Consider the following 23,928-nt stretch of genomic DNA (forward strand, 5'->3'; position numbering starts at 1 on the left):
AGGGTTGTCTTCTCGTCTTGTTTATGGTTTCCTTTGCTATGCAAAAGCTTTTAAGTTTCATTAGGTCCCATTTGTTTATTTTTGTTTATATTTTCATTACTCTAGGAGGTGTGTCAATAAAAGATCTCCCCACCAGTGTTCATTGCAGCACTGTTTACAATAGCCAGGTCATGGAAGCAACCCAAATGTCCATCGACAGATGGACAGATAAAGAAGATGTGGTACATATATACAGTGGAATATTACTCAGCTATAAAAAGGAATGAAATTGGGTCATTTGTAGAGATATGGATGGACCTAGAGTCTGTCATACAAAGTGAAGCAAGTCAGAAAGAGAAAAACAAATATTGTATATTAACGCACGTATGTGGAATCTAGAAAAATAGTACAGACGAACCTATTTCCAGGGCAGGAATAGGGATGCAGATGTAGAGAACGGAAGTGTGGACACAGGAAAAGGGGAGGGTGGGATGAATTGGGAAATTAGATTTGACATAAATACACTACCATGTGTAAAACAGATAGCTAGTGGGAACATGCGATATAGAACAGAGAGCTCAGCTTGGTGCTCTGTGATGACCTAGATGGGCAGGATGGGAGGGAGGTCCAAGAGGGAGGGGATATATGTATACATACAGCCGATTCACTTCCTTGTACAGCAGAAACTAATACAACATTGTAAAGCAGCTATACTCCAATAGAAAAAAGTTTTGTCCGTATTGTTGTCTGTCCATGCATGACCCCAAAACTGATAGGTCCCTAAAGACACACTGAGGAGTGTCTGTAGTGGCCCCAGAACCTGACCCGAACCATCTGATTTATGCACAACATCCGGGTTATTTCTGTTAGTTGTTAGATCCCAATTTCAGGTGAGTATTGATCAGCTGTTGCCTCACAGTGTGCCAGCAAGTGATGGTGAAACTAGATCCCAGGCCAGGTTCTGCCGCACATGCAAGTATTTAATAGTTTACTAGCAGTCAGGGATAAAACATCTTACAGCCTGTCATGTAAGCTTAATGAAGTTCCAGCCCTGTCTCTCTAGCTGGGCCAGCTACATCTTGCATAAAAAGTTTCACATCTTGTGTCAGTTTATTCAAGGTGGTTGTGACTACTCCAGGAGCAGGGTTTTGTTTCTCCTAGCAGCATTGTGAGCTACCCTCCAACCCTTTGGCTGGACACAGTGCTATTTTATGCCTCAGGCGCTACCCCAAGGGTCTTGCTAGAAAAAGTCTTTGACCTTGTTTATACTGCAGTGAAGAGTACCTCTGAGTTAATCTGTTCAAACTCCATCATATCTTAATAGTGCTAGGTATTCAGTAAGAGCCCCTTTCTAACCTCAGTTTTTCTAAGAATCTACTATTGGACACATTATTGTCAGTAACATAATGTTGATCAGTGATGAAATCTATTAACAGAAGAGCTTGGGGTAGCTGTCTGCATTAAGGTTTTCTTCATTATAATGCTAACTGCACCCCGAGGATTCCTTACTCTCTAACACACCTGTGTATCTGAAGTATTCTAGACTGAATTCCAGGCAGGCACCGTAACACTGGGATACTAATCTATTTAGTCATAAACTATCAGATAAAAAACTCGGAGAATTTGGCCTTTGCAGTTAGCAAAGTAGATGATGTACATGCTGCATCCAATAAACTAGGTACCCATATTGGTTTCAGATATACTCGAAACATTTTAAAAATTGACCATGAACTTGGCCATAAAGGAAAACTCAACAGATTGCGTGAAATAAGGCATTGTTTGCTGATCCTAATAGAATTAAAAACTATAAAAAGCCCACAAAGGCCACATCGAAGAATTTTTAAACACATGCAAATGATTCATGGCATAGGAAATAAAACTAGATGACAGAAGATTTAGGACTGGTTTCTTCTAAAGTGCTAACTGGACACACGGTTGTGGCCAAAGGAACACCCCGGAGGGAAATTTCATCCATTTCACAGATATTTTGAGGGCCTACTTTGCCAGGTACTGAAGTACAGTTGATACAGTAGTGAACAAAGTAGGTAAAATGCCTCTGTTCTCAGAGCTTACATTTCTATTTGAGGAGAGCCATAAATAAATGAATAAATAAATACCAATTACGATGTCTGAGAAGGTGATAAGCGTCATGGAGAAGGACAAACCGGGCTAAAGGGGCTTTGGTATGTGGTGTTGGAAGGGCCGTGCAACCAGACAGAGCAGTCAGGGAAGGGCTCACTGAGAAGGGAAAGATCTGGAAGAGAGCAGGCAGCCGGCTGCTGTGGATATCAGGACAGGGGGCAGTCCGTGCAAAGGTCCTGAGGTAGGACGGTGTCTGGTAAGTTGGAGGGAGAGAAAAGAAATGGGGAAATCCGATGATGTGTTGCCTTGAGGTCATTGTAGATTTTGGGTTTTACTCTTAGTGACTGGAAAGCCATTGGATCAGAGGAATCACATGATCTATTGATAGTTTACATTCTGCAGGACTTAACTCTGGCTGTTGTGGTTGAGACTGAACTGAAAGAGCCAAGGATTGAACCATTGAAATCACTTAGAGAGTTGACATAATACAAAGGGTCCGGTCATCAAATCAGACTCACGAGAGTCAGAAATCTTAACCTTCTCCAGCTTTACTAATGTCAAGGTTGCAGGTAAATGCAGGACACGTGGAGGAGGGAGAAACCTAGGACTGCCTCCACCACTCCCTAGAATCTTCCTGCTGCATTAGGCCCTTGCAGACCGAGATTATCATAAAACGCATACATTGCAAATAGGGCATCACTTACACAAAAGGGACTATTTAGGTCATGGAATATCTCTTTTATATGCCCAAAATTACACAGCTAATGCAACACTTTCTGGAACGCCAAGCCCTATAAATCTATGCATCCTAGGTTTATCTAGGTGAGCACTGTAGACAAACCAAGGACATCCCACCGAAAGTATTCAGTAATTATATTAACTGTAATTGTACTAACAATCCAAATAAAAGCAAGATGATTAAGCAAACCAACCCATATGTTATTTAGAAGAGATAGACTTTAAGTTGGAAGGTTTGGAAAAGAATACCATGCAAACAAAAGAAAAGCAAGTCTAGTAAAATTCATATAAAAAGGAGGCTTGAAGCAAGAAATATCACAAGAGAGATTTTCATGGTGATTAGAGTCGATTGATGAGAAAGACATGAAAATCCTAAATATGCATGCACTCAATAAAAAAGCTGCAAAATATATAAAGCAACAATTGTCAGAACTAAAAGGAGGAAAAGCCAAATCCAAAATCACATTTGGAAAGTTATACCATAGAACAAGCAAACGAGAGTAAGCATTTAAAAGATTTTTAACAGCACAATAGGATCTAATTGACGTATATAAAACACTAACACCAACAACTTCAGAATAGGACTTGTCTTCTAGTTTACATTGAATATTTACCAGAATAGACCAACTTTTAAAGAGATAGAAACTGTACAATAGGTTTTCTGAGAATTAAACTAAAAGTCAATAACTAAATGAAACTAGAATAACCTCCAAATATTTGGAAAATAAGCAACACAAAGTAACCTATGAGTCAAGAAAAATCACAAGGAAATTAGAAAATATTTTGATGAAGATGAAAAAAAGACTCCAAAATTTGTAGTATGCAGCTAAATCAGTGCTCTGGGGGAAGTTTGTGCATCTAAATTCTTATAAAATTAAAAAAGCTCAGAAGTCAATGATCTATGCTTTAATACTAGGAAGTTAGAAAAGGATCAGTACGTTAACTACCAAGAATATGAAAGGAGATAGTAAAGATAAAAGAAAATGAAATAGAAAAAACAATGTATAATAGAGAAAACCAGCAAAGCAAAAATTGTTTAAGATTTTTTCCGTCTTTATTGAGGTATAATTAACAAATAAAATTGTATAGAATTATAATGTACAACGTGATGATTTGATCTATGCATACTTTGTGAAATGATGACCACATCACGTTAATTATCACATTCATTGCCTCACATAGTTATCGTATTTGAGTGTGTGTGATGAGAATGCTTTTAAGATCTACTCTCTTAGCGCATTTCAAGTATACAATACTGTATTATTAACTGTGGTGACCATGCTGTACATTAGATTCCCAGATCTTATTCATCTTTTTTTTTTTTTTTTTTTTTGCAGTATACGGGCCTCTCACCGTTGTGGCCTCTCCCGCTGTGGAGCACAGGCTCCAGATGCGCAGGCTCAGCGGCCATGGCGCTCGGGCCCAGCCGCTCCGTGGCATGTGGGATCTTCCCGGAGCGGGGCACGAACCCGTGTCCCCTGCATCGGCAGGCGGACTCTCAACCACTGCACCACCAGGGAAGCCCCAGATCTTATTCATCTTATAACCAAAGGCTTGTACCCTTTGACTGGCATCTCCCCGTTTCCCCGGCCTCCAGCCTGGGGTAACCACCATTCTACTATTTCTATGACTTTGACTTTGTTCTTTTTGGATTCCACATATAAGTGAGACTGTACAATATTTGCCGTTCTCTGGCTTATTTCACTTAGCATAAATGTCCTCTGTGTTCATTCATGTTGCAAACGGCAGGATTGCTTTCTCGGCTGAGTAATATTCCATTGTGTATATTGTTACAGATAAACTGAGGCATATTAAACATTTTAAGATTTTATTTGAGCAAAAATCAGTTCAAACCAGGCAGCACCAAACAGGAAACTTTCAGGAGTGCTCCACCTATGGAAACTAGGGAAAGACTAATGAGGAAGACGAGGAAGCAAAGCAAGGGAATTGTTTGCTTGGCCATGGCTTAAGCAGGTACGTTATTTGGGAAATCCTATTTGGCTGTTTCCGATTTGGCTGTCTGTCCTTAGGTTTTGATTTCTTAACCTTGAGGCACTGCAGGCTTAGGTTTTGGTGGCTTACATAGGCTGCCAAGGCATTAAAGCCACCTCAGGGCTTCCCTGGGGGCGCAGTGGTTGCGAATCTGCCTGCCAATGCAGGGGACACGGGTTCGAGCCCTGGTCCAGGAAGATCCCACATGCCGCGGAGCAACGAAGCCCGGGCGCCACAACTACTGAGCCTGCGCGTCTGGAGCCTGTGCTCTGCAACAAGAGAGGCTGCGATAGTGAGAGGCCCGCGTACCGCGATGAAGAGTGGCCCCCACTCGCCGCAACTAGAGAAAGCCCTCGCACAGAAACGAAGACCCAACACAGCCAAAAATAAATAAACAAAAATATTGTTAAGTGTTTAAAAAAAAAAAAAAGCCACCTCAGCCTACCGACCTCCTTGTTTAGTTAATGTAACGATATATACCACATCGTCTTTATGCATTCATCTGTCGACGGACACTGAGGTTGTTTCCATACCTTGGCTATTGTGAATAAAGCTGTAACAAATATGGGAGTGTAGATATCTCTTCGAGATCCTGATTTCATTTCCTTTGGATGTATATCAAGAAGTGGGATTACTGAATCATATGGTAGTTCTATTTTTAAGTTTTTGAGGAACCTCCATAGTGGCCATGCCAATTTACATTCCCACCAAAAGGGCACAAGTGTCCCCTTTTCTCCACATTCTCACCAGTACTTATTATCTCTTATCTTTTTGATAAGAGCCAGTCTAGCCGGTGTGAGATGATAGCTCATTGTGATTTTGATTTGCATTTCCCGATGGTTAGTGATATTGAACACCTTTCCATGTACCTGTTGACCATTTGTGTCTTCTTTGGAAAAATGTCTGTTGTCTTTTGCAATTTTTTTTTTTTTACTACTGAATTGTATGTTATATATGTGTGTATATATATATATATGAGATATTATTAAGCCCTTATCAGATATATTATTTATAAATATTTTCTCCCATTCCATAGGCTGCTTTTTCATTTTGCTGATGGCTCCCTTTGCTGTGCAGAAGCTTTTTAGTTTGATGTAGTCCCATTTATTTATTTTTGCTTATGTTGCCTGTGCTTTTGGTTTCATAACAAAAAATCATTGCCAACCAATGTCAAGGATCTTTTATCCTATGTTTTCTTCTAGGAGTTTTATGATTTCAGGTCTTACATTTAAGTTTTTAATTCATTTTGAGTTAATTTTTGTAAGTGGTATAAGATAGGGAACCAGTTTCTTTCTTTTGCATGTGAATATCCAGTTTTCCCAACACCATTTATTGAAGAGACTGTCCTTTTGCCATTGTGTGTTCTTTGTGCCTTTGTCAAAGATTAGTTGACTGGGTATGTGTGGGTTTATTTCTGGGATCTAGATTCTGTTCCATTGATCTGTGTGTCTGTTTTTATGCCAGTAACATACTATTTCGATTACTGCAGCTTTGTAATATAGCTTGAAATCAGGGTGTGTGATGTCTCCAGTTTTGTTCCTCTTTCTCAAGATTGCTTTGGCTATTTGGGATATCTTGTGGCTTCATACAAATTTTAGGATTGTTTTTTCAATTTCTGTGAAAAGTGCCAATGGAATTTTGGTAGCAATTTCACTGAATCTATAGATCACTATAGATAGTAGGACATTTAATAGTGTTATTTTTTTCCAATCCATGAACATGGACTATCTTTCCATTTATTTGTGTCTTCCTCAATTTCTTTCATCTATGTCTTATAGTTTTGCTAAATTCAACATCTTTTTATGATAAAAACTCTCAACAAATTGGGTACAGAAGGAACGTACCTCAACATAATAAGAAAATACCTGCACGTTTGACGTCAGAAGTATTGTGAGTGAAAACAGTTTGGTTACCAAGCCTGAATTAAGAGATTTATGAACAAGCTATGATCACTTAGGAAAAAATAAAGGATATTGTATTTCTGTACATCCAGATTGTTACTATAAATTTAAAACTTGCTACATGAAAAATAAAGTTACCTTAAGTAAGTTTAAGTAAGTCTTAAACCTGGACTTTCTGATCAAACTTTAGTGTGTCCTTCTGATCTCCCACTGCTCCCAAGTGCCTAAACTATTATACCTTGGCTTTAAAATCCCCATGGCAATAAGACGATTTCCAATAACCTGGGGCTTCTAAGGTGTGTTGCTTTCTTGCCTATTCAGGACTGTTTCTTCACTCTGTGGATTTTTTTCACTGGACATGACTTGGCTTTATTTGAATTTTCCTAAAATGTTATCACCGAGTGGGTTGTACTTCAATTTCATCTTTAATCAGTCAGATTAATAAAATACTGGAAAGAATATCCACATTAATAAATTTAAGCTTTAAGTTCTTTAATCACAGCACTAATTATACTTTAAAGTTATCTCAACTGGATTTGTATTTTGCCATGATTGGGGACTTAAATTTTTATCCATTTATTTATTTTCTTTTAATTGAAGTGCTTAGCTCATTCTGGTTTATACAGAGATTTCCATGATTTTCTTTTTTCATGTTTGGTGATGGAAAGTTTCATTCAGCTTCAGTATGTGCCTGAGGGGCATGGTGGTGGGGATGGGGGGAAAGTTCATAGTCTGGAATCAGAAACTTAAGAGCTGCAGCTCCTTGGAGAGACAGAGAGCACAGTAGTTAATAGCATAAATACATATTTGAAATAGACACATGTTTGAAACTCAGCTCTCATGCGTGGTTGATGGCTTTGAACAGGTTATTTAACCTCTCTTTGCCTCAGTCTGTTAAATGAGGATTATGAGCTAATTTATATAAAGAACTTAGAATAGCTCCTGGCATTCAGTGAGTCCTTTATAAGTGGAACTGCTATTAATGATAACAACTTCAGATTTTTGTTTTTGTTTTCTCTGTGATATATATTTCCATTTTTTTCTATAAAATGCCGAGATATAAACTACAATAATTTCTGGTCCTGTAAGATTCTCAATTTATTTTGCTTCTGAGGTATTAGTGATAAATATTTAATGGTTCAAACATGAAAGTAAGCATTCATGAACATGGACAATTTCAAATAGCTCTACACAGACCCAGAGCTGCCTGAATTACAATTTTTGGTGAGATGAATGAATGCCCTGCATCACGTGCTGACTGCCATGTAGAATGTCCCATGTGATAAGGTCTGGTCAGTTCTGGTTTCCCTCCTGCTCTGTGAGCCACAAAGATTAGTCCTTCTAGTCACTCAGGTGATGCAGTTTACCAAATGTTTGTGGACATACACGTCAAGGTGGCTTATTTTCATCAAAGTTGAAAACTGAGATAATTTAAATACTTTTGCAATATTTGAATGGATATGATAAATTTTCCCACTCAGGAAGGAACATTTTTTTTTAACATCTTTATTGGAGTATAATTGCTTTACAATGATGTGTTAGTTTCTTCTTTATAACAAAGTGAATCAGTTATACATATACATATGTCCTCACATCTCTTCCCTCTTGCGTCTCCCTCCCTCCCACCCTCCATATCCCACCCCTCTAGGTGGTCACAAAGCACCGAGCTGATCTCCCTGTGCTATGCGGCTGCTTCCCACTAGCTATCTATTTTACGTTTGGTAGTGTATATATGTCCATGCCACTCTCTCACTTTGTCCCAGCTTACCCTTCCCCCTCCCCGTATCCTCAAGTTAAACACTATTAAAAGCAGTGTTACTCACAGTGTTGTTAAATCAATTCTTCCAGGCTTCCATCTATGCTTTGTTTAATGCTAACATTTTCCTTTTTAAATGAGGTTGATTGACATTTCATGGAGATCCAAATATCGCTTTTGACATCCATTAAATTTTCATGACCTGAGGTTCAACTGTGTTTTTTTAGGTTAGGACAACTTTTACTTTTAAAAGTATTCTTTTAGGTTAAGAATGTTAAACTAGAGTTGGCTGAAGTATGTTGAATGCATTTTATTGTCTGATCAGTCTCTCTTCAGCATTTATTACGTTCAGTGTACACGTGTGCACAGCCCACCATTGTAAACAGTGGGTGGCATGATCTGAGAAGAAACCCAGTTCAGAACCTAGGCTTCCTTGGTCTGCCCACTTCTGCCATGTGTCTCATACCAGGGTTAACAGAGTTTATCCACCCCTGTGTGTCAACCCTGTGGGCCTCACGGAGTCATCACTGAGATTCTGTGAGATACGTGTTGTTATTCTTAGTCTGCAAATGAGAAGGTTTGGCTAAGAAGATTTAACTGCTCCATAAACTCACACAACCTTATTTTTCTTCTAAATGAGTGTCTTGGTTATTTTCAGGTCTTTGTTATTCTTTGTAAGTTTTAGAATCAGCTTTTCAAGTTCATCAAAACAACCTGATGAGATTTTTAAACTGGAATTGCCTTGAATACATTTTGGTAGGACTGAAATCTCTGCCATATTGTTGCTTGCTATCATGAAAATGATTCTGCTCTCCATTTGATTAAATCTTTTGTAATGTCCTTCAGTAAAGCTTTGTAATTTTTTTCACACAGCGTTTATACATCTTTTGTTCATTTTATTCTTAGGAACACTGGATATTCTGTGATTCTTAAATTACTTTTTAAAAACTTTAAATGACTTTCTAGAATTTGAAAAAAGCTAGTTTGAAAATAGGATATAGATAATATTAATCATAGGAATTTAGTAGATTTATCAAATAATATTAAATAGCTTTACTAAACCACACAATAATAATATTATTGTAGAATTAATTCTGATCAGCTTAGAAAAATTAAACTCCAGGCTTTATTCTGATTTTGCCGCTTTTCTCACTAACATCTTTCTGTTCCAGAGCCCCACGCAGGACACCACATTACATTTAGTGTTCTTATCTCCTCGGTCTCCTCCAGCCTGTGACAGTTTTTCAGCCTTTCATTGTTTTTCATGACACTGAAGTTTTGAAAAGCACTTGTCAGGTATTTTGTAGGAGGTCCCTTGTTTGGGGTTTGCCCGATAGTTACTTATGGTTACACTGGGATCATGGTTTTTAGAGAATACACCAGAGGTGAGATGTCACCTTATTTCTGGGAGCACGTGGCATAACATGAGTAATCACTGGTGAGGTTAACCCTGTCACTTGGTTAAGGTGGAACCTGCTGGCTTTCTCCACTGGGAAGTTCCTATTTTTCCTTTTCAAAATGAGTCACTAAGTCCAGCCCATATTAAAAGGGAGTGAAATTAAGCTTGACCTCCTGGAGGAGTATCTATATATATTATTTTTATGCTTTGTAAGGAAATTTTTCCCTTCTCCAAGTTATGTATTTTATTTTGTCATCTGTTTCTATCAGATCGACTCATGGGTATTTATTTAAATACTATGGGTTATAATATTATGGGTTTTTTTTTGCTCAAATTGTTCATCTTTGACTACTGCAAGGTCTTTCAGGTTGACTCTTGTGTCCCTGCAATATGCCCCTTTGTTTTACTTTCTAAGTACTTCCTTATTTTCTGGCACTCTGAGGTGTTCCAGGATCATCTTGTATTCTCCCTGCCCCAGTGTTACAATCAAACATTTTCCCAAAGAGCCCTGATTCCTTCTATTAGAGAACCCCTGATGACCACTGATCTCTTTTCTATCTCTCTAATTTTGCCTTTTCCAGACTATGACTTGATTAGAATTATACAACAGGCTGCTTTTTGGGTGGGTCTTCCTTCATTTAGCAAAATGTCTCTAAGATTCATCCATGTGATTGTGTGAATTGACATCTAGTTCCTTTTTATTGCTAAGTAATATTTCGTTGCATGGATATACAAAAGCTTATTCATTCACCGATTGAAAGAAATATTCTGCACGAACATAAGTTTTCAGTTCACTTGGATAAGTATGTGGGAGTGGGATTTCTGGGTCAGATGCTAAGCTTTTCTTTTCTTTTCCTTTTAAAAAATAAAATTTCTAAGAAATTGCCAAACTGTCTTCCAACGCAGCTGTCTTGTTTTGCATTCCCACCAGTGATGGCTGAGAGCTCGTGCACTTATTCTGAGAGTAAATTACTAGGAGCTCAGCCTCGTTACAGCTTCAGGACTGTCCCGTCTGCGGTCTCCGTGGCGTCACGTGTTACCGCATTCAAACAGGAGAGTCAAAATTTCAAACGATGGCATGGAGATGATAGAAACAAAGAGACAGAACTTGAGTTACTTGAATTTTGTTATTCTGTATGACCGCTTGAAGTTTTTCTTCATGGTGACTTTTTTTAACATTGGAAAACACTTACTTGCTTCAGTCTTCCTTTATAGGTGAAAAATGCTTTGAAATATAGGTGTAGCCGTGATCATATGGTGTGCTCATTAAGAAGCTCTGCGTGGACTACAGACCAACGCTGGGACATCCACCCCAACCTCTGAAGTGCGTTGCCGTCTGAAAATTAACGTGGATACGACAGGTGCTTCTCAGATTTTGTTCTCTACTGTATGTGATTTTTTTTTTTCCCCCTGAGCCATCTTCTTTTCTGGTGTAAACTTTTAAATCAAGTAAATCAGATATAAAAATATTTATAAACAGCCAGAATCAACCCTAAAAATGATATAGTGAAACCCACACTTTAAAACTGTTCCTTGAAGGTCAGCACACAGAAACTGTGGAGAAAACCATTAACCAAACAACAATAAAACTTAAGTAAATGGACATTTGTACAGAAAAAAAATCCAATTTAAGGCAGAACGTCAGGAGAAAGGACAAAAGGGGCTGGCCTTGTGCTGCCAGAAGGAACTGCAGGGCACGTTTGAGTATTTTATTAATTTCACCAAGAACTGGACAGTTCTTCTGAAGCAATGGGTTAAATATTCTCAATGTTTCTGAACATCCAGCCCTTTTCTCAGACTCTTTTGGACATTTTCACTTAATAGAAATTTATGGTGAAGGTATGTTAGAGGAAATTCTTGACTGCAGAGACATTTGAAAGCCATTAGAATCAGTCCTGAAGGAACAAAGACAATAACAGTATTTCAATTTCTGGAATTTATTGTGAAATGTGATTTTTTTTCTTTATGGATCTCTGACAAACTTACATTTAAGACTTTTCCTAACAATTCATATATCTGTTTCTTTACATGAATAAAACTTTCCAAACTTAACATTTTTTTAAGGTTTTGAAAATAACATTTATTTCTTAAAAGTTAACATGTGCATCATAGGAAACCAAAGAACACAAGAAGCAAAAAACAAAGTCATCCATCATCACAAGCAGTTTACCATTTGATGTGTCCTTCTAGGTCTCGTTTGTATATTTAAACACAACGAAGCATCCATTTTTATGTAAGTAAGATCATACAGTTATGTATCATGCTTTTTCACACATCATGAATATTTACCGTTTCAAAGTCCCAAAGCTATGAGTATTTTGATAACCAAAAATACACTACACCAACTCAATCTGGAAGGAGAAAAAATGTAATCCTTTCTTGGCGACAAAAACTTCAGAAAAGACAAAAATGGCAACAGGCCCCTATCTAGAAAAAGATATTGGCAAAGTTATGATTAAAATACTATATTCCCTTAACGTTCAATTAAAAATGAGACATAAAGCAACAGAGTACCCAAAGTATAATGCTTTTAAGAGGATTCATTATCTGATCTAAACTATTAAAGTATTAGCAAGGAGGTATGTTTCCACTGAATTACTTAACAATGTATTCCTATCGTACAGCTAAGAGATGCACACACATCAATGGTTATCATCAAAATATAAAAAGGAACATATCCACATACTTCCCTCCCTTTTATACTTCCTTTTGCCCCTCTGCTGCCAACCTAATGAACAAGTCCTGGTGTACATTTCTCAGATGGTTTAACAATTCCATGTCCAAGATGCTACTTTTTTTTATCAATTATAACAAAGATATTTACAAATTGGTTAATTCACTAGCTCTACTTTTTATCAGACATTGTCACCTCAGGACTCCTAAAAATCCTAGATGTTGCAAAATAATGAATGAACCTTGTCCATAGTAAGCATTGGTACTTTACAAAAATGCACATTTAGACCTATGGTTATAACCTAAAACTGTCTTCTAGATATGGAGATATTAGCCAAGAGCCCTTCCCTTCACCCTTCCTCTTACCCCTCCTCCAGCATATCAGCAACTAAGTACAGGACCATATCTAGCTCCAAGACGTGGATTAACATAGACGCTCCCAGAAGACACAGCCCTTCCTAACAACCAACAAAAGGGCATTTATTAAGGGGTTATGTTACTACCTCTACTTTTAATATACTTTGGGCATTAGGACTTGCTGCTTATTCTTTAATACACAGCAATATTAACTAAAACACACAAATAGAACAATGGTTAGACAATCTGAACTTGTCTGAAGACTCATGGGCACAGATCCCTTCTCTGTACCTCCTTCCCTGTCCGCTCCCGCCTTCCCACCACCCAGTGAATAGTCAGCTCACTCTCCAAAACTCAAGTTTAACAATTTCCACTCCCCCAATACAACCATTCCTATGAATTAACAGAAAACAATACTTAAAAGGTGTTACTTTTAACTCTCTACTTTCAACATATGTTGTGCACTTTTACACATCTAGAAAGATTAGATGTTTCAAATACGGATTTAAGTTTGTCCACTATATATATATATGTAGTAGCACTGAAGAAGCTGCACACAAAGGCTATAGTCACAAAGTGTCTCCTAAACAGGAACACTCTGGCCTAGAACACTTCCCCTTTTCATCTCTATCAACCCAGTGGACAAGAATAATAAGCATCTGTAATGCTTAGAGGGGATTTTAACAATTTCACTTCCTGCAGTTGTTTTCAGAAGTCTTTCCTATGCATTTTAACACAAAGTGTACACAATGTATTTGTCGGCTATTTTTGTCATACACTGGCAACCTCTTTAACATCTAGGAAGACTAGATGTTGTAAATTTGGACCTCTGTCCTTCACTATGTACACAGCCAAGTAAAACAAAACGCAGAGACATATCGGACAATGGTTAGTCTTGGTATAAAGCCCTTTACACTTTCTTCTTTCTTCCTGAACCAGCACAAATAAAATAATGTGTACTGCTCAGAGAGGTGGTTTGATCATTTCGATCACTCCATTTCTAAAAGACAGTACTTCATATGAATTTTAACAAAAGGATATATCTACAAAATATGTTACTTCACTACCTCTACTTTTAACATACTTTGTGCACTTCTAAACATCTAGAAAGACTAGATGTTTCAAATAAGGACTAAAGTTTGTCCACTATATACACAGTAGTGTTGAATAAACTACACACATGTAACAATGGTTAGATCTGAAAGTGTCTTCTACATAGGAACATTCTAATGCACTTCATTTCTCCCAGTACCTCCTTTCTGCCATCCATCCAACACTGGGCAAGTATAGGCACAGGTGTCACTTAGATGTGATTTACAGTTTCACTTCCAAAGGTCCTTTTCAGAAGACGGCCTTTCAATGAATTTTAACACAAAGTGTACAAAATGTGTTAGTTTACTAACTCTACTTTTGTCATACATTGGCAACCTCTTTAATATCTAGAGACTAGATATTATAAAATTGGGACCCACTGGTCCAGTATATACAAAATATATACAGTAAAGTTAAACAAAATGCATGTAACATATAGAGCAATGGATAAGTTGAAATGTCCTAGTACCTGCTAGCAAAACATCTTTTGCAATCTTCCCTCCCACCTCCCTAAACCCAATGAACAAGCATAGAGTATACTGTTCAGAGAGGAGGTTTAACAATTCCATTTCCAAAGACAGTATTTCCCATCAGTTTTTAAAAGCTATTTACAAGAAGCATTATTCTACTAAAACTACTTTTAAATACATCAAGCACTTCTAAACATCTAGAAAGAATAGATATTTCATATAAGAACTTACTTGTCCACTATGTACACAACACCGTTAAATAAAATTGCACACAGGTAACAATGGTTATAATCTGAGGTATCTTCTAAATATGACCATTTTGGCCTGAACCATTTCCTCCCTCAATTCCTTCTCTCCACCGCCAATCCCGTGGACAAGTACATGCATGTGTAATGCTCAGAGGTGGCTGAACAAATTCATATCCAAAAGTCATTTACAGAAGACAAGCTTTCCTATGAATTTCAATAAAGTGTACAAAATGTGCTAATTTTACTAACTACTTTGTCATACACTGGCAACCCCTTTAACATCTAGAGACTAGATGTTGCAAAACTAGGACTCAGTTTGTCCATTATATGCACAGCAAAACAAAATGAACATACAAAAAATGGTTTTGTCTGAAAATGTCCAGGTATGAACACACTAGCATATTACCTTTTGCAATTCTTTCCCTCCCTCCTCCAAACCACTGAACAAGTATAGACAATAGTATACTTCTCAGAGAGGTGGTTTAACATTTAACATTCCCAAAGACAGTACTTCCTGTGAATTTTAGCAAAAAGTTATTTACAAAGTGATATTTTACTACATCTACATTTAACATACGTTGGGCACTTCTAAACATCTAGATGGACTAGATGTTTCAAATAAGGACTTAATCAGTCCACTATATACGGAGCAGTATTGAAAGAACTGCACACATGTAACAGTTGTAATCTGAAAGTGTCTTCAAAATACCAGCATTCTAGCCATTCTAAGACCAATCCCCTTCTCTCTCTCCCCGCTCCACCAACCCAGAGGGCTATAATGCTCAAATTTTCAGAAGACAATCTTTCCTAGAAATTTTAACACAAAATGTACAAAATGTATTATTTACTAACTCTAATTTTGTCAAACACTGGCAACCTCTTTAACATCTAGAAAGACTAGGTGTTGTAAATTAGGACTCATTTGTCCATTATATACACTATATACACAGCAAAGTGAAACAAAATGCAGGAACATAAAAAAGACAACGGTTAATCTTGCCTCACTATAAACACACTGGCACAGAGCTCTTTGCACTTCCTTCTCCTCCCCCCGACCTTGCACCAGTGCACAAACAAACACAGTGCATACCGCGTACTGTTCAAAAAGGTGGTTTGGCCACCCCTCCCCCCCAAAACATTTCATACGAGTTTTAACAAAAAGATATTTACAAAATGTTTTTTTACTACCTCTACTTTGAACATACATCAGGCACTTTAGAAGATCTAGAAAGACTAGATATATCAAAAAAGTACTTACTGTCAACTACACATACAGTAGTAAGGAGAAAAATGCACACACAAACCAATGGTTCTAATATGCAAATGTCTTCTAACTGTGACCAGTCTGGCACAGAACCTTCTTTTCTTCCTCCTCAATGTCTTCCATTCCATGTCCTCTAACCCACGGAACAAACGTGGACCTCTGTGGCTCCTGATGTCGCCTCTAGAGGCGGTCAAACAACTCCATTTCGAAAAGTCATTTCCAGAAGACATTACTTTTCTATGGTTTATTTTAAAGAAACAAATGGCATTTACAAGACGTGATTTTCTAACTATCATACATCGTTAACCTCTACACATCTAGAAGGCCTAGATGTAGCGAAAAGTTTTCTTTCGAAAGGTTGGGGGAAAGTTGAGAGCAGCTTTTTCATATTATATACACAGGCCTTCTATAAACGGCTAGTAAGTCTTCCCAAAGGGTGGCGGGCACTTCCTATTGGCCGCACGTGGTACGTTTTTCTACCATTTCTATCTTCCAACATCGAGGTCTTGATAGAACGACGACCAACTGCCCGATGACCCGCTAACTTTCCACCCGTCGTCGACCGGGGCTCCGCTCACCTTCTGGGCCCGTTAAGGCCTTTGTCCGTTGTTGTCTGGACGAGGTGAGGTCTCATCCCACTGGGACAGAGAGGTCCCCTCAGGTCCAGGATTGCGCGGGCTCCAAGGCCTAAGGGTGGCCGAGCTGGCGTCCACGTAGACCCCCCTTCCCAGGCCCTCGAGGCTCTCCAATGGCTGCCATGCTTCTCACCCTGCCACGCCCGACGCCCAAAGGTGCCACGTCCTTGGTGGCCTGCCGGAGGCTTCGCCTAACCCCTGCAGCGTGGGGTCTAGAGATCCGGCGGTGGGCGGGATCTGGGCTCCGAGGGGCTGCCGCCGTTAGGTCGCGGAGGTGGGGTGGGGGAGCAGTTCGTTGCTGCTTCCAGGCTCGGGTGCTGCCGCTGGGCAGCTGCGGCGAGGGCTCTGGGGCTCGGCAAGATACAGCCTGAGCCTGTCCCGGGGGCCCCCCAGTTCACCTGCCGACCGGAGGCCAGAGGGCCTGGAGGGCCCCGGGCTAGAAGGCCGAGATCCGCTTCTCACCGCGCTGTCAGCCGGAACTCCAAACTTAACATTTAAGAAGTGTTTTCCGATTAACTATGGGGAAAGGGACATGACAAATCTTGCTATATGTCCACTGAACATGAATATGCAAAGAATGTTAATTTTGGCAAATATGCAGCGGTTACAGATGGAAGCGGATGCTGTACTGTAATTTATTAAGGCATTAGGCTCATATGTAGGTATAAATTTCCCCCTTTCTTCAAAAAGTGCATTAGTGCAATTAAAAGAAGCAATTCATTGCTATTTATCTTTTTATTGTATTTCATTTTAATTTTTATAATTAAAAATGATTATACGTATATCAAGTGCAATAAGAGGAAATTTTTACTGTTTCTTTCTTGCCATTATTATTATGTGTTTCACTACATAGCTACTACTGAAAATAATTGTCACAAAGAGGAGGTGATGGTAAACCATGATCTACCAGGTGTCTGACATATTAATTAGGCTGCTGCTGACCTGAAGTTTGGCTTCAGAAAAAAGGAGTATTGTGGGGTCATAATAATAAAGAACACAGCTTCGTGGGGGAGGTGCTTTCTGTTGGGAAGGAAGAAGTCTTTCATTAAAAAAAAAGAAAAAAAAACTAATGAAAGAAAAAGAAAAAGATTTAAAATGTTTACCGTTTTCTTAACATGCGATAATTTTTTTTACTATGTTAAGATAAAGAAATTGGAATATAGAACGTCTAGCACATGACCATCATTCCTTTGCTTTCATTATTTCTGTCATTAAAAAAAAATGCACTTTCTTCATCGTTTAGCATCTTACACGGCCTCTGAATGACCACTGGTGGGTGTGAGGTTGCTGAAGTGGAATTTCATGTCTGCTGTAATATATTAGCAGAATACGAAGTGGAATTTGGTCAGGATTATTTTGTTCCCTTGGGCTTGTCATTTGGCCATAAGGGTCGCACAGGCTCTGATGGAGCAACATGGCAGCCGTGAAGGTCGAGGGGGAAATGGACGGTCACAGTCACACACGCATCCTCTTGAAGGCCTGTGTGGCTGGTGTGAGCTCAGATGGGCTTTGGCAACGGTAAGACACTCAGCTCCACGGTGACCAGTGATCACCACCCCAGCCCTTTATCCAAAGATTGCAAAGCAGTCTGCCCGGATCTTTTTGTTTTTTAAATTGCATCGAATTGAGAAAATGTATGATGGTGTTTCTGTATGTATTAATTACATTCTAGTTTCTGAACATTCACCTTTTTTTAACTTCAGTTTTCAAATACATATAAGAAAAGCTGATTTTTAAAAAATAAATATTAGACTATAAGCCAAGGACAAGTGCAATATTCATTATAAAAGACACCTTTCATTTCCTCTAATGGTGTAAGACAAATGTGGCTTAAAATGACCTGAAAACTCAGCGAGTCTTTATGGCTTCAAGTTCTCCTCACAACTCCATCCACACTTTTGATACAGGTTTTCTGAAAAGGCAACAGGACACTCTTTTACTCTGTGCAGGATGAGACTTAATTGCATAGTATTTCTTTAACGGTTAATCATAAAGTCAGTGATGTACACGGAGTGATACCTCACATCTTTTTCTCTGCAAAGAATCCCGACGGTATTTTGAGCTGGCAGCTCTGGGTAAAGGGCAGCGGGGTGCAGCTTAATGGCACATACATCTCTCGGTCTGTTTGCCTTCACGTGACCTAGAATTCTGCCCGGTAGACTTGGTGTGAAAGCCTGTGTCACACTATCTTCTGCGAAAATTATTAAACCTTTATCAATATTGGTAACTGGGTAGAAAGGTTAACCTAAGTGAACAGGGATCTTAATGACGGTCCATGAGATGAGTTAACAGATTTCAAGTCCTTAGAGCTATGCCAGATACAAAATAAGGATTTACAGTGTGCTGCTATTCATTGCTGATACTAGTCCTGTTGCTACTCTGCTCCTGCCCCTAGAACTTCTACATTTATTCCTGCAACACCCCTTTGTGGCTGGGCGTGCTCTGAATTCCAGAAGTGTGTTTGATGTATGGCAAGGTCACTCTGATACATTTCTCATTTCCCTGGCAAGCGCCCACCCCATTGCGTGGTTCCAGAGCTCACATCTGTCTCCCTGGCCCTCGATTCAATAGCAGTTAACTCAGCACCTCTCACCAGCTTTAATTCATGGTCCAAAGGTTAACAGGTAAAGGAACAGGTTTGGAAAAGGTCTAAATCATGTTTCTGTTTTTCCAGATGGATGACTTTAACAAAAGAGCATGACTCCATTGGGTCTAAGAGCAGTTAAATTCTGCCTTTATTTCAGAACGTATCTGTAGGTTATTAAGATTTTTTTCTTCAGTATTTTCAAGGGGAAGTGAGAAAGCTGTATTTTCTCTGTAAGAAGTTTCTCAGGAAGATATGTGAACTACTGTCACGAGACCTACTGCAGCGAGGAGACTTAGCCACATGCACAGATTATTTTCCCATTTGAACACTATTTAACGGCCATTACGGATGAATAAGCTAGGGTTGTAGCAGGTTATCGCTCACCTGCATTTTTGCTTAATTATTAGTCAAAAGGGACAAACTGGGGAGGGTTTCGTTGGGAGCTGGACTAGAAAAACCCGGAGGATGAGTGTGATTTGCTCCAATAAGATTTGGGACCATACTGCTAACCAGGCAGCCTTGTGGGGACGCACTTAGGGATGCACTGATGGGCTTTAATAATTTCAGACCCAGTGCCCAGCACGTGTCGCAATTCTGGGAGACGACATCGTTGACTGTGAAATCTAAAGGTCAAGAGAAAAGTGAAGGGAGATACTTCTTGCCCACCTTCTCCCTAGAATATCAGATCTGCTGTTCCTCTTGCTGGATAAATGAAGTAATAGTAGCCAAAATTCAAAATAGTTCCCCATAGAGCAGTAAATGCCCTGGTTTTCTTAGAGGGACTCAAACATGCCTAAATGGGGCTCAATTCCTCCTTCCAACGTGCCGAAGCTGACCTGAGCCGAGTCCCCAAGTCGACAGGTATTAGAACCCCGTGTCTTTCAGTTTTCCTTCTATGATGAAGCAAGTGTGTCAGCCTATGTTTAGTTAGTTTCTGGAATAGCTTGTCAAAGATGGTTCTCAGAAGAAAGGAATTTTTCTGGAGTTTATCAGCCTTTGAGGCTTAGCTATTCAGGTTTAGCAAGAGGGAGTGGGAAGGAACAGCTGTGGGACCCAGATATTAAGGCTAAAACAGTAAAAACAGCCAGCAGATGATGTTAACAGGGTGTCTCTGAGATGAGTGCTGTCCCTGGCAGCACCCAAGCATCTGCTGATGATGGCGAGGAATCATGTCTGGAGCCTGAGGCGGCGAGGGTGGGATTCTGACAAGTTTACAACATGGACCCTAATCGAGTGATGTCACGTCACAGGCTCCCTCCCAGCTGCAGGGGAGGAATCCTCCCACTCTCCATGCTGGGGCTGTGGGAAAGAATGGGCTCTGTGACCTTTTCAGCCCCTCAGCCTCACTTGGCTGGGAAAGTTGGGTCAGACGGAGAGTCTCCTAAGGCTGGAGAAACAGACAGAGACAGCGGAGGAGGACTGGAGCAGCAGGGACATTACTGAGTGGCCCAGCTACAAAGCTGGGAGCTGTGTTTTCAGCTTAATGTACATGTTGATTCATCCATCCATCCATCTGTCATCCACTCATCCATCCATCATCCATCCACCTATCCACCTATCCATCCATCCATCGTCCACTCATCCATCCATCATCCATCCACCCATCCACTCCTCTGTCCATCCATCATCCATCCATCCATCCACCTATCCATCCCTCCATCATCCACTCATCCATCCATTAACCATCCACCCATCCACTCATCCATCCATCTATACATCTATCCACCATCCATTCACCTATCCATCCATTATCCATCCACCCATCCATCCACTCACTCCACTCATCCATCCAACAAATGCTCATTGATCAACTGCTACAACCCTGCTTTTTTTCTACTATTATTTAATTTTTAAAATTTTAAAAATTTGTATTGGAGTATAGTTGCTTTACAATACTGTGTTAGTTTATACTGTGCAGCAAAATGAATCAGCTATATGTATACATATATCCCTAATTTTTGGATTCCTTCTCATTTAGGTCACCACAGAGCACTGAGTAGAGTTCCCTGTGCTATACAGTAGGTTCTCATTAGTTATCTGTTTTACACAAAGTATCAATAGTTTATATATGTCAATCCCGATCTCTCAATTCAGCCCCCTTCCCCCTCCCCCTTGGTATCCATACATTTGTTCTCTATGTCTGTATCTCTATTTCTGCTTTGTAAAGAAGATCATCTATACCAATTTTTTCAGATTCCACATATATGCATTAATATATGATATTTGTTTTTCTCTTTCTGAATTACTTCACTCTGTGTGACAGTTCCTTTCTATGGCTGAGTAATATTCCATTGTATATATGTACCACCTCTTTTTATCCATTCCTCTGTTTTGTTTTTTTTTTTTAACATCTTACTGGAGTATAATTGCTTTACAATGGTGTGTTAGTTTCTGCTTTAGAACAAAATGAATCAGCTATACATAAACATATATTCCCATTTCTCCTCCCTCTTGCCTCTCCCTCCCATCCTCCCTATCCCACCCCTCTAGGTGGTCACAAAGCACCGAGCTGATCTCCCTGTGCTATGCGGCTGCTTCCCACTAGCTATCTATTTTATGTTTGGTAGTGTACATATGTCCATGCCACTCTCTCACTTCATCCCAGTTTACCCTTCCCCTTCCCCATGTCCTCAAGTCCATTCTCTACATCTGCGACTTTATTCCCGTCCTGCCACTAGGTTCTTCAGAACCCTTTTTTTTTTAGATTCCATATATGTGTGTTAGCATATGGTATTTGTTTTCCTCTTTCTGACTTACTTCACTCTGTATGACAGTCTCTAGGTCCATCCACCTCACTGTAAATAACTAAATTTTGTTTCTTTTTATGGCAGAGTAATATTCCATTGTATATATGTGCCACATCTTCTTTATACATTCATCTGTTTATGGACACTTACGTTGCTTCCATGTCCTGGCTATTGTAAATAGACCTGCAATGAACACTGTGGTACATGACTCTTTTTGAATTAAGGTTTTCTCAAGGTATATGCCCAGTAGTGGAATTGCTGGGTCGTATGGTAGTTCTATTTGTAGTTTTTTAAGGAACCTCCATACTGTTCTCCATAGTGGTTGTATCCATTTACATTCCAACCAACAGTGCAAGAAGGTTCCCTTTTCTCCACACCCTCTCCATCATTTATTGTTTGTAGATTTTTTGATGATGGCCATTCTGACGAGGGTGAGGTTATATCTCATTGCAGTTTTGATTTGCATTTCTCTAATTGTTAGTGCTGTTGAGCATCCTTTCATGTGTTTGTTGGCAATCTGTATATCTTCTTTGGAGAAATGTCTGTTTAGGTCTTCTGCCCATTTTTGGATTGGCGTGTTTGTTTTTTTGATATTGAGCTGCCTGTATATTTTGGAGATTAATTCTTTGTCAGTTGCTTCGTTTGCAAATATTTTCTCCCACTCTGAGAGTTGTCTTTTCATCCTGTTTATGGTTTACTTTGCTGTGCAAAAGCTTTGAAGTTTCATTCGGTCCCATTTGTTTATTTTTGTTTTTATTTCCATTTCTCTAGAAGATGGGTCAAAAAGGATCTTGCTCTGATTTATGTCATAGAGTGTTCTGCCTATGTTTTCCTCTAAGAGTTTGATAGTGTCTGGCCTTACATTTAGGTCTTTAGTCCATTTTGAGTTTATTTTTGTATATGGTGTTAAGGAGTGTTCTAATTTCATTCTTTTACATGTAGCTGTCCAGTTTTTCCATCACCACTTATTGAAGAGGCTGTCTTTTCTCTACTGTATATTCTTGCCTCTTTTATCAAACATAAGGTGACCATATGTGTGTGGGTTTATCTCTGGGCTTTCTATCCTGTTCCATTGATCTGTATTTCTGTGTTTGTTCCAGTACCATACTGTCTTGATTACTGTAGCTTTGTAGTATAGTCTGAAGTCAGGGAGCCTGATTCCTCCAGCTCCATTTTTCTTTCTCAGGATTGCTTTGGCAATTCAGAGTCTTTTGTGTTTCCATACAAATTGTGAAATTTTTTGTTCTAGTTCTGTGAAAAATGCCATTGGTAGTTTGATAGGAATTGCATTGAATCTGTAGATTGCTTTGGGTAGTATAGCCATTTTCACAATGTTGATTCTTCCAATTCAAAAATATGGTATATCTCTCCATCTGTTTGGATCATCTTTAATTTCTTTCATCAGTGTCTTATAGTTTCCTGCATACAGGTCTTTTGTCTTCTTAAGTAGGTTTATTCCTAGGTACCTTATTCTTTGTTTACAATTGTAAATGGGAGTGTTTCCTTAATTTCTCTTTCAGATTTTTCCTCATTAGTGTATAGGAATGCAAGAGATTTCTGTGCACTAACTTTGTATCCTGCCACTTTACCAAATTCATTGATTAGCTCTAGTAGTTTTCTCGTAGAGTCTTTAAGATTCTCTATGTATAGTATCATGTTACCTGCAAACAGTGACAGCTTTACTTCTTCTTTTCCAGTTTGGATTCCTTATATATCTTTCTCTTCTCTGATTGCTGTGGCTAAAACTTCCAGAACTATGTTGAATAAAAGTCGTGAGAGTGGGCAACCTTGTCTTCTTCCTGATCTTAGTGGAAATGGTTTCAGTTTTTCACCATTAAGAGCAATGCTGGCTGTGGGTTTGTCATATATGGCCTTTACTATGTTGAGGTAAGTTCCATCTATGCCTACTTTCTGGAGGGTTTTTATCATAAATGTGTGTTGAATTTTGTCAAAAGCTTTTTCTGCTTCTATTGAGATGATCATATGGTTTTTCTCCTTCAATTTGCTA

This window comes from Globicephala melas, chromosome 3 (genome assembly GCF_963455315.2).
Source record: "Globicephala melas chromosome 3, mGloMel1.2, whole genome shotgun sequence".
NCBI lineage: Eukaryota > Metazoa > Chordata > Mammalia > Artiodactyla > Delphinidae > Globicephala > Globicephala melas.